General features: G+C 35.9%; 1 protein-coding gene across 3 annotated transcripts in view; it reads left to right on the top strand.

Moving 5' to 3' along the window:
• Window positions 1–339: 339 nt before the first annotated feature.
• Window positions 340–12548, top strand: part of SOX13 (SRY-box transcription factor 13) — a 152598-nt gene continuing 140389 nt past the window's right edge. For all 3 annotated transcript variants that reach the window (XM_053706710.1, XM_053706709.1, XM_053706712.1), the window contains exon 1: window positions 340–478. The gene's annotated coding sequence lies outside the window, so the exon portion shown is untranslated. The remainder of the gene's footprint in view (window positions 479–12548) is intronic.

Genomic DNA, 12548 nt, shown 5'->3' with positions numbered 1-12548 from the left:
GTTTTCATTTTATATGAGCATGAGTTAAAATATATAACATTAATTTAATGTAAATAATAAAAAAAAGTGGTGCTAATGGACTGGCGATAGAAATACACAAACACTTTCATATACACATACACAGCAGGGGGCGGGCAGGAAACAGCAATTACATCCCAGGAGAGACACTCACACCCACAGGATCAGAGTCACAGAGAGGGAAACAGGAGAAAGGGTAGGAAGAGATTCTCAGAGAGAGAGCGAGAAAAAAAAATATATATGCCAAGGGGAGAGTAGGGTAAAGAAATACAGGGAAGAGAAGCAAAATTAAGTGCAAATACTTATTTCACTGACAGCAAAGAGGAGGAGGAGTAGTTCTTACCGTGCTGAGAGCAGAGACAGAGGCATTGGGACTGTGCGACTGCGAACTGAGAGAGTGACATCAACGGGAGAGAGTATCTGCTGAAAAGAGACAGCACGATCCCGAGGCTGCTGAGCTGTGAGTATGATGGGTGCACAACATGTTTGTAGAGGGCTCCTGTTGTTTCTTGTCATATTCTCTTGTTTGTACCCCTGTAATGAGAGGTAGACTATGGTGTGCTTATGGAGAGGTGAGAGCTTAACCCCTTGGCTGCCAAAAAGGCTGCAACGCATTGCGAGAGGCTTCCAACTACGTAGTGTGCGCTACACAGTTATTGACTTTAATGTAAATGCCTGTAAGGCAGTTCCTCTTATTGATAAACACGTGTGTACCTCTACATGTGTATATTCGCTCTCTAGCATGATCCTAGCGTTTTACTCATGTTAGCATGTCTCGTATGTAGGAGATGTGGGTATAGGTTTGACAGTTGTGCATGTCTAACTTTTCCTGCCAACTGTGCTTGTGTGTGTGTGTATGTATATATATATATATGTGTGTATATATATATATATATATATATATATATATATATATATTTTTTTTTTTTTTTTAATACCTTTTTAAGAAAGTGCTCATTCAAACTTGAGATCATTACCCCTTGTATAGGTACTGTGCTTTTAAGAATGAATATATATACAGTATATATATATTTTTTTTTCTTAAAAGCACAGTACCTATACAAGGGGTAATGATCTCAAGTTTGCATGAGCACTTTATTAAAAAGGTTTTTAATTTGTAGGATACTCTTCCAGTAGAGGTGGTAGTCACTAATAAAGGATGCCTGGGATATAAATAAGGTTATCCTGAGAAGTCATTAAACTGGCACTTCCCTTGCAAACATTTTATTTTTATCTGCTATCAAAATCTATGTTAATTATATATATATATATATATATATATATATATATATATATATATATATATAATATTCTAAATACTTTTGTTATTTGTAATTATGATTAGATCTGTGTACCTCTCCTGTCAGTATATATCTATCTACATGTAACTTGTGCAAGTTTTAGTATGTATGCACTTGAGCGTTTTATATGATTGTGTGTATGTATATATGTGTGTGTATGTATGTTTTGTGTATATGTGTGTATGTGTATATATATATATATATATATATTCCATAATTATGTGTCTTGCACATTTTGATGTCTAATGCAGGTTTATGGGTAATAACAATATTTTATTCTACCTCATATAATTTATGGTAGTTTGCATCAAATTAAGGGATATGTACTGTACAAAAAATGATAAAATTTTCATATACTTAGGCCTAAATGACAAAAGTGAAGCACATTTTGGCTACAGAGTCGCTATTTAATTTTAGTACTGTCGCTATAATGTGCTGAAAATGAAGCCATATAAAAATGAGGTGATTTGAGTGTAGCAACAGCTTTGACAACTGACAGTTTAGTGACATGTATATGGGAGTTGCTACATGCATTTAACCTCTGTCGCAGTATCATGTTGCTATGTAGCCCGCTTGCCACCATGTGAGACCACTGGCTGGTACATACTCATTTGACATATTCATAGTTGACTACTGGATAAACAACACCTGATAACAGCCTTCTGAAGTTGAAAATAGGTGTGTATTGCACTAATGGATTTTATAGCTAGTATATTTCCCCCCCCCACCAACCCCGTGTTTCAAGTTGGGCATAAAAAAAAAATATTGCAGGACCCAGTCTGTACAGTGCGAGATTACAGTTTTGTGAGAATGAAGTGGTTCAATAGTTTCAATTGTAGAAATGGTGCCTTTTTACCAAACACATTTCACAGTGTGAGAAATGTTTAAAACTATTGTAACCGTGAAAAGCTACTGCCATTTTTCTATGCAATATATTAATATCCTGTACAGTTAAAGGGGCATAAATCCCATTTTTATTTCTTTCATGATTCAGATAGAGCATGCAATTTTAAATAACTTTACAATGTATTTCTATTGTCTAATTTGTTTTGTTCTATTTGTATCCTTTGTTGAAAAGTATAATAGACTCAGGAGCTGCTGATTGGTAACTTCACATAAATGCCTTTTTTCATTGGCTCTTAGCTAGCTCCCAGTAGTGCATTACTGCTGATTCAACAAAGTATACCAAGAGAATTAAAGGGACAGTCAAGTCCAAAAAAAACTTTCAGATTTCAAATAGGGCATGTCATTTTAAACAACTTTCCAATTTACTTTTATCACCAAGTTTGCTTTGTTCTCTTGGTATACTTAGTTGAAAGCTAAACCTAGGAGGTTCATATGCTAATATCTTAGACCTTGAAGGCCGCCTCTAATCTAAATGCATTTTGATAGTTTTTCACCACTAGAGGGCATTAGTTTACGTGTTTCATATAGATAACATTGAGCTCATGCACGTGAATTTACCATGGAGACAGCTCTGATTGGCTAAAATGCAAGTCTGTCAAAAGAACTGAAATAAGGGGGCAGTCTGCTGAGGCTTAGATACAAGGTAATTACAGAGGTAAAATGTGTATACTTATAACTGTGTTGGTTATGCAAAACTGGGGAATTGGTAATTAACCCTTTCGTGACAGGGTTAAAGTGTCTACATCGGAACACCTGTTCCGATGTAGACAAATTGAAACTACGCGATCGTGCATACGATCGCGAGATTTCAATTATTGGATCGCATCTGGGGGGCGTCCCTACAACCCTAGGAACGCCCTCCAGACCGCGATCAAGTCCTTGAAGCGCAGAAGGCTTCAGGACAGCCGTTTGATATGACGTTCTATTCCGTCATAACGGCTTTAAAGCCCAGTGTAAATATGACGGAATAGAACGGCATAACGGCGTTAAAAGGTTAAGGGATTATCTATATTTTAAAACAACAACAATTCTAGTGTTAACTGACCCTTTAAGCCAATTAGATATTAGAAGTAAATTGGAAAGTTGCTTAAAATTGTATGCTCTATCTGAATCATGAAAAAAAAGGGTTTCATAGCCCTTTAATTTTGTTTCTAAACCAAAACCTTGCCAAATTAAAAAACATGTTTTTTTTTACAATAAACAAAGATAGACAAAATGTATAATGAACAAATTTACATTGTAATGCATATCATACAGACATGTACTGTATACACATAGTTCCCCAGCTCAAATGTATGAATAATTCATTTACATGTTTGTTTTTCTTTAAGAAGGAAAAGGTTAATTTCACTTGTAAAATTGTTATTGTAATCTCACACTGTACAATGTAAACACTTGTATTGTATTGCTGAATGGTCATTGTATTATTGATTTGTATATCTTGAGACTGGTAGGTCTGATAACTTCACAATGGGAATCACAGTTTACTTTGAACTCTTGTAACATGATCGAGCAGTACTTGCGCTTGTGCGAGAAAACGTTACTTTCAACTTGTAATGCGAGCGTACAGAAGCTTGTGGTATACTTGTGTATTCTAAAAATCTCACAATTCCGCTCCACTTGTTATTTAGGCCGGAATGTACAGTGATGTATCACATACAGTTTGCATATTGCCTGAGGTATATTGATGATTTGGAATAAGAAGTTTACAATTTCAAGAATTAAATAATATATTTTGTTGTTTGCACCTATTTTTTTTTTTTTCTTTTTTCAGTGTATAGATACAACTGTGTAGCAACAGGCAAATGTCTTCATTATCAGATTATCACCTGATATTACTCTCCCACCACTTAAAGTGAATGTAAATTTTGATGCTAAAGTACCCGGTTTTTAATAATGATGATTAAAAACAGGGGCACTTTAAGTCATCAAAATTTACATTTCACTCCTGTTGTGAAAAAAACTTACCTTTTTTATTCTTCACAGCAGCTCCAGCTTCCTCCACCCGTCGCAAAGCCTCTTCCTGGGTCTAAAATGAGGAATCCGGCTTCCTCCAATCATGGCGTTGAATCAGACACTGATTCCCCCTGGGGGGGAGCCGTGATTGGAGGATGACCTATCCATCATTTCTGACATCAGAAATGGCTTGCGATGACCGGAGGAAGCTGGAGCTGCTGTCAAGTTTAAAAGGTAAATATTTCTTCACAACGAGTGAAATGTAAATTTTTATGAATTAAAGTGCCCCTGTAAAACCGGCCACTTTAGCATCAAAATTTACATTCACTTTAATGTCTTTATAGGAGACACAATTTCTTAAAGCAAAATAGTTTAGATACGATTTGAAATATGTTATGTGTGCCAACTGTTGAATAAATCCTATTCATGAACATATTCTAAAGCTTTTTCAATTTTATGTTTTCAATTTAACATTTTTCATTAGAAAGCTTAGATTTTTTTACAGAATCAGCATTGCAATTTTACACTACTTAAATGCACATTATAAAATTCTTTAACCCCTTAACAACCACAACGTACCCTGTACTTTGCTGGTCGTTAACGGTTTTTCTGTCCTTTTAAACCACGCTGTTACACCTTCTCTTCCTGAAATAAACACACAAGCCCCATAGAAAGACGAGTAACGTACAGGGTCATAAAGGGGTTAATATGCACAAGCATTTTATTATCACACTATTGCTTGAACAGAACTCAAGGCAAACTTACTTTGAAAAATTTAAGCTGTAATTCAAAATCAGGCTATTCAGCCTGATATACACGGCTTGCCCGGCCAATGCGTGAAAATATATGCACTTGCAATATAACACGATTTGTGCAAAATGTAGGAATGCTATGCAAAAAGCAACTTCAATTTTAAACTCATGTGTTATTGCTGCAAATCATATACTTGCTGGTGAGCAACATTGTAAACAATGGAGGCGATAGAGCCAAATAGAAGTGCAGAAAAAAGTACCCGTATATGTATAATGCATCATTTTATTTTTGTTCGTCTTTTTGACACCTTTTTGACACATTTTTTAATGTTTCTATGCACACACAGGACACCTTAAAGTGATAGTAAGCTTTACATGTTTTAATCAGGCCCGGAATCTAAGCAATATTTTATAGGGACTTTAATATAGCGCTTCTAATGAAAATGCGCTGTAACTTTTTAAACTAGCTGGGCTATTCTAATACTCCGCGCCCACTTAAAAAGGATTTTTTTTTGTCAACGGTTTCAACTGTTCTCCAATCAGCGCCTTAGCTACAAAAAAAAGTGCCATACAGCTGGAGAACAGTTCAAACCGTTAGCTCACCAAAAAAAAATCCTTTTGAAGTGGGCCGTAGGAGCGCGGGATATTAGAATGTCACGGCTAGGTTAAAAAGTAAATTACAGCGCATCTTCAAAAGAAGTGATTAATTAATGGGACATTGTACACTAGATTTTTCTATGCATAAATGTTTTGAATAGTTAAACACGTTTATAGAATATTGGTTTGACCTTTTAAATTAGTCAGAACAAACAAATATGTAAAAAATGTAGAATAGTGCATGTATGTTCTGTCGAAAAAGACAAAACCCTTTGTATATAACTGTGTCTGCGTTTCTATGTGTAAAAAAACTGTGTGTGCGTTCCTATGTGTAAAAAATAAAATCACTACCCAAGAGGGGCAAACACCTTGTTTTGGACAGTTATAAAAGAAGAGCTACTACAGTGATAAATCAATCACTGTGTGAAATGTAGCAGGGTTAGGCTTGTGAAGTCTGGAATGCACACATCTAATTCCTTACAAGATTTGAAAAACCCAAATTTTCTCAGTTAAATTACTGGAAAAAGTCACAATACATGATGAAATAATATTTCAAAATTTCACAACACATAATTAAATATTTTATGTGGTGTGTTCTGTCCTATTAATGTTTTTTTTATTTTTTTATTATTATTATTTCTGTCTTGGAAGAACACAGTTTGAAATGTTGAATCAAGAGGTTAAAAAAATCTACTAATTAGGAATAATTTATTTATTTTAATCAGGGCATGATCACATGTCCGTTATAAACTTACTAAAGTACTAACTAAAAGTCTAACTGCAGATTTGTTTTTACAAACAGCTGCTAAGTTTACAACTGACGTGCCCACATTGTAGAACTGAACATAGAATACTTGTGTACAGTGACATAAAACTCATTTTTTATAGGTGTTCCTAAAAGAGGGTATGTTAAAATATAGAAGCTACTTTTTTGTGAGGTGTGTACCTGTTTGCCAACAAGCTAAGGGGGTTGTCTTTATCAGCCAGTAAAAATCTATCCCTAGGGACCAATTGTGCACAATCTGTTTGTGCAAGTTTTATTCCTGCTCATATCCATTTTTTTAATAGCTGAATATACCTTTTTATTGTGGTTTATTTTATAAACCCTACTTTGGAGCTGTAGGTTTTAGTGTCTACTTCCCTTTAAAGGAACAATATATTGCTAAATCAATTGAAAGTGATTCAGTATATCTTTAAAAAGATTATTTGAAAATATCACATAAACATCTCTATGTACAAGGAAGATATTTTACCTCCAAATTTTCTCAGTAGACAGTGTAAGGAAGTCTGCTATGAAATCGTTTATGGTGAAGATTACAGAAAAAGCTGTGTGTGAACTCAATACTGATGATGCTGACTGATTGGCTGTTTTTTTTTTTCACCATACAGACGACAGAAAAAGATTGTCTGTCTGAATTGTAACTGCTCACAAGCACTTACTCTGGTGAGCTGAATACTTTTTTTAAAGTAAATATCTTCATTTGTTAATATAGAAATGTTCATGTGATCTTTTCTACTGAGCGTTTGATATGCTACATTACTTTCAAGTGATATAGCATATTCACCTCATTTTAAATCACCCTGACAAACAAGCAGTAGAGAAAAGTTTGCCAGTAAATTTAGTCCTATTGCTAAGCAGCAAATTAAAAATTACCACCATTTTTCAAATGCATTTGACGCCTATTTACATTAATATTACTTTTACCTGTCAAACTGACTTCCAGTCAGTAGCATTTTCTAAGTGACTCTCATGCATCCCTATGCAGCGACTAAGCGGCTGATACTTTGGCGAAAGTGTCTTGTTTTGCTTTCAAGTTTTCCTTATGTTAGTGCTTGACATTTTGGCTAAAAACATTTAGGATTATTGTTAATATAGCAATACATTATTTCCTTCCATGAATTCTAAAAATGTTTGTCTGGCTTCTCCATATTTTGACTGATTTTTAGATTTGCTATAAATTTCTTAACCCCCATTTTGGCAGCTAATAAACAATATGATGTAGTTAGTCAAAAATAAATGGTTACAGTGATACAGATCAAGGTTTAAACACATTAATCAAATGGTTTTTGTTTAAAAATAAAATGCGCTAATCTAATTGAGAATTTTACTTTTACACTAGAATGCTAGATTCATTTAGGTTGCTTCATGCACATTTTTTTTTTGGACTGAAATTAATGAGTGTGGTCCAAATTACTTAAAGGGACAGTCTACAATATAATTTTTATTGTTTTAAAAGATAGATAATCCCTTTATTACCCCTTCCCCAGTTTTGCATAACCAACACAGTTATATTAATACACTTTTTAGCTCTGTGATTACCTTGTTTCTAAGCATCTTCGGACAGCCCTCTGATCACATGACTTGTTATTTATTATCTATTGACTTGCATTTAGTTCTTTGTTGTGCTAAATCTTAAATAACTCCTCAGGCGTGAACACAATGTTATCTATATGGCTCATATGAACTAGCAGTCTCGTTGTGAAAAGCTAATAATAAAAAAAAAAAGCATGTGACAAGAGGCTGTCTCTATAGTGGCTTACAAAACAGGCATACATTTAGTGGGTTAAATGTTATATAGTATATTAATATAACAATATTGGTTGTGCAAAGCTAGGAATGGGTACTTAAGGCATTATCTATCTTTTTTAAACAATAACAATTTTAGTTTAGACTGTCCCTTTAACCCCTTAACGACCAAGGACGTGTCAGGTACGTCCAACAAAAAAATACAGTTAAAGGGACACTGAACCCAATTTTTTTCTTTCATGATTCAGATAGAGCATGCAATTTTAAGCAACTTTCTAATTTACTCCTATTATCAAATTTTCTTCGTTCTCTTGCTATCTTTATTTGAAAAAGAAGGCATCTATGCTTTTTGTTTGGTTCAGTACTCTGAACAGCACTTTTTTATTGGTGGATAAATTTATCCACCAATCGGCAAAAACAACCCAGGTTCTTCACCAAAAATGGGCTGGCATCTAAACTCAAATTCTTGCATTTCAAATAAAGATACCAAGAGAATGAAGAAAATTTGATAATAGGAGTAAATTAGAAAGTTGTTTAAAATGTCATGCTCTATCTGAATCACGACAGAAAACATTTGGGTTCAGTGTCCCTTTAATGACCAAGGACGTGCCTGACACATCCTCTGGGGTTTGAAGCACTGGAAGCGATTGTGATCGCTACTAGCCGCTTTCAGGGTATTACAGTATTGCAGTGATGCCTTGATATTGAGGCATCCAGCAATACCTTTTTGTTAGCCACAGATGCAGAGAGAGCCACTCTGTGGCCCTCTTTGCATCGGCCAGCGATGGTGCTGATCATTGGTGGGTGGGAGCCATTGCAGGGAGGCGGGTGGATGGCCCATCACTGAAGGCCTTTCCAGATCCTGTCCTTCAAGTGTGCGCAAGTTGCCGAGGGGCGGGTGCGCGCGCACCCGCAATTTTAAGCTCAGTAAATGAATTGAAAAGAGGGAGGGGTAATAAACGCTGGGAAAAGATCGGGGAGGGTTGCTGCACTATAGAAAAATGCTTTTTTTAAATTTTTTTATATAAAAAATTTGCAATTTATTTAGAAAACTGGGTACTGGCAGACAGCTGCCAGTACACAAGAGGGCGCAAATAGGTAGAGGGGGGAGGGTTAGAGAGCTGTTTGGGGGGGGGGGGTCAGGGAGGTTGGGAGCTAAGGGGGTCTAACACTGCATATATATAGGGCTAGATTTATTAAAGCTGAGGCGTACAAGGGCGCATATACGCGCCCCTGTACGCCTCAGCTCGCCTGTGGTGGGGCGAAATTACCCGCAGGTATTCGCTATTGCACACGAGCGCAATTTTGCGCTTGCGTGCAATCCTGCCCGCGCACAGCCAATCAAGCGCGGGCAGGAGCTGTCAATCTCCTCAGTCTGACTAGACCGAGGAAATTGAATTTCGCCACGTTAGAGGTGGCGAATAGGTTAGGGAAGCGGCGGTCTGGTGAGCGCTGCTTGATAAATACGGCGAGCAAGTTCTTATGAGAACTTGCAGCCGTAGGGCTTTAATAAATCTAGCCCTTAATGTATTCTTTCTGCCAGTACTTAAGATGGTGGTGACAACTGTGAGGTGGGGGAGGGAAGAGAGCTGTTTGAGGGGGGTCAAGGAGGGGTCACGGGGTGGGATTTGTCAGGTGGGAGGCTGATCTCTACACTAAAGCTAAAATTAACCCTACAAGCTACCTTATTAACCCCTTCACTGCTGGGCATAATTCAAGTGTGCTGCTCAGTGGCATTTAGCGGCCTTCTGATTACTAAAAAGTAAGTAGTGCCATAATTACACAAGCTGTTTGTAAATAATTTCAGGGAGAAACCTAAAGTTAGTAAAAAAGTGAACAATTTTTTTTATTTGATCGCATTTGGCGTTGAAATGGTGGCATGAAATATATCAAAATGGGCCTAGATCAATACTTTGGGTTGTCTACTATAAAAACATATATACATGTGAAGGGTTATTCAGGAATGCCTGACAGATATCAGTGTTACAATGTAACTATTTCTAATAAAAAAAAAAAAAAAAAAATGGTTTGGAAATAGCAAAGTGCTACTTGTACTTATTGCCCTATAACTTGCAAAAAATGCAAAGAACATGTAAACATTGGGTATTTCTAAATTTAAAAACTATTTAGCATGTGAGTTTTTTTGGTGATTGTAGATGTGTAACTGATTTTGGGGGTCAAAGTTAGAAAAAGTGTGTTTTTTTCCATTTTTTTCATCATCATATTTTATACTTTTTTTTTTTTTATATAGTAAATATATGATAAAAATAATGGTATCTTTAGAAAGACCATTTAATGGCGAGAAAAACGGTATATAATATGTGTGGGTACAGTAAATGAGTAAGGGAAATTACAGTTAAACACAAACACAGCAGAAATGTAAAAATAGCCTTGGTCCTTAAAGGGACACTGAACCCAATTTTTTTTCTTTCATCGTTCAGATAGAGCATGAACTTTTAAGCAACTTTCTAATTTACTCCTATTATCAATTTTTCCTTGTTCTCTTGCTATCTTAATTTTAAAAGCAGGAATGTAAATCTTAGCATCCAGCCCATTTTAGGTTAGGCACCATGGATAGTGCTTGATTATTGGAGGCTTACATTTACCCACCAATAAGCAAGCATAACCCAGGTTCTCAACCAAAAATGGGCCGGCTCCTATGCATCACATGCCTGCTTTTTAAATAAAGATAGCAAGAGAACAAAGAAAAAATGATAATAGGAGTAAATTAGAAAGTTGCTTAAAATTGCATGCTCTATCTGAATCATGAAAAAAAAAATGGGTTTAGTGTCCCTTTAAGGGTAAAAAAAATTGAAAAATGGTCTGGTCACTAAGGAATTAAAGGGATATGAAACCCAATTTTTTTTTCTTTTAGGATTCAGATAGAGCATGAAGTTTTAAACAACTTTCTAATTTACTTCTATTATCAATTTTTCTTCGTTCTCTTGGTACCGTTTCTTGAAAAGCAGGGATGTATAAGCTTAGGAGCCAGCCTATTTCTGGAGCACTATATGGCAGCAGTTTTGCAAGAATGTTATCCATTTGCAAGAGCACTAGATGGCAGCACAATTTCCTGCCATATACTGCTCCAGAGGCCTACCTAGGTATCTCTTCAGCACAATATCATGGGAACTAAGGAAATTTGCTAATAGAAGTAAATTGGAAATTTTTTAAAAATGGTTTGCTCTGTCTAAATCACAAAAGAAAATTTGTGGGTTTCCTATCTCTTTAACAAGCATGCTGTTGGTTTGTATAAGTCTTTGAAGAAATCCTGAGGTTTCAAGCTCAAATGTGGTTTAGACCATAGAGGTCTCAAAGACGTGATACGGTTATTGTAAATTTTATGGCCATTGTACATACAACTTATGAGCCAGCAAATATTTTTACATACAACTAAACACTTTTTTGAGACCCACACATGGTAACTTTAAATGTGGCACTGTAATAGGATCCCACCTTTGCCGCAAGTCAGTTTATAAAATTATTGCCGTACTAGATCTGTCCCGGTCAACTGCAAGTGCTATTATTGAGAAATTGAATCTATGAGCAACAACTACTAAGCTGCATAGTCTGCTCCAGCGTCGGTTGGAGTGGTGTAAGAGCACCCCACCACTGGACTTTTGTAGCAATGGGAATGTGTTCTCTGGGGTGATGAATAATGCTTCCTATCTGGTAGTTTGATGGAAGAATATGGGTGTGGTGTATGCCAAGTTTACACTACTTACCTAGGAATGCATAGTACCTACTGTAAAGTTTGGTGGGGGAGGGATATTGGTCTAAGGCTGTTTTTCAGGGGTTGGGTTAGGCACCCAAGTTCCAATGAAGGGTCATCTTAAAGCTACAGGATTACAAACACATTTTAGACAATTGCGTGCTTCCAAATTTGAGGCAACATTTTGGAGAAGGTTCTTTCCTGTTCCTGGATGAGTGTAACCCTGTTCATCAAGATGTGTTTGCTGAGTTTGGTGCGGAGGAACTTGAGTGGCCTGCACAGAACCCTGACCTTGACCCTGTTGAACACCGTTTGGGAGGAAATGGAACCAGGGTGTATTTGATTTAAGTCAAATTGGTTTTAATCACAATTTAAATCACTAGTCAGAAGACAATTTAAATCACTAGTCAGAAGACAATTTAAATCACTAGTCAGGAAACTCAATTTAAATACATTTAAATCATGGTTTTCTACATAAATGTTTCTCTTTTTAGAATAATAACTTTTCAGATTATTTTTCCAGTTAAAGCAGTCAACTAGTGATTTGGTTATCTACCGTTAGAAATGTATAGACCTATCTCCAGTTTAATAGGTTAATCATTTATATTCAATCCCATTTTCAGCTGTACTTTATTGGAATGAGAAAAATAACGATTACTTTAATAACAATTTTAAATAGTTTTATTTAACTAAAACAATAACATTATAGATTTCACTTTAATTTCTAATGCTTGCCCCTCCCTGCTCACACTTAGGTCCTTGTGCAGATCTATTCCACT

The sequence above is a fragment of the Bombina bombina genome, chromosome 3 (assembly GCF_027579735.1).
Source record: "Bombina bombina isolate aBomBom1 chromosome 3, aBomBom1.pri, whole genome shotgun sequence".
Lineage (NCBI taxonomy): Eukaryota > Metazoa > Chordata > Amphibia > Anura > Bombinatoridae > Bombina > Bombina bombina.
The sequence above is the reverse complement of the archived record's forward strand: the minus strand, read 5'-3'. Positions and strand labels throughout refer to the sequence as shown.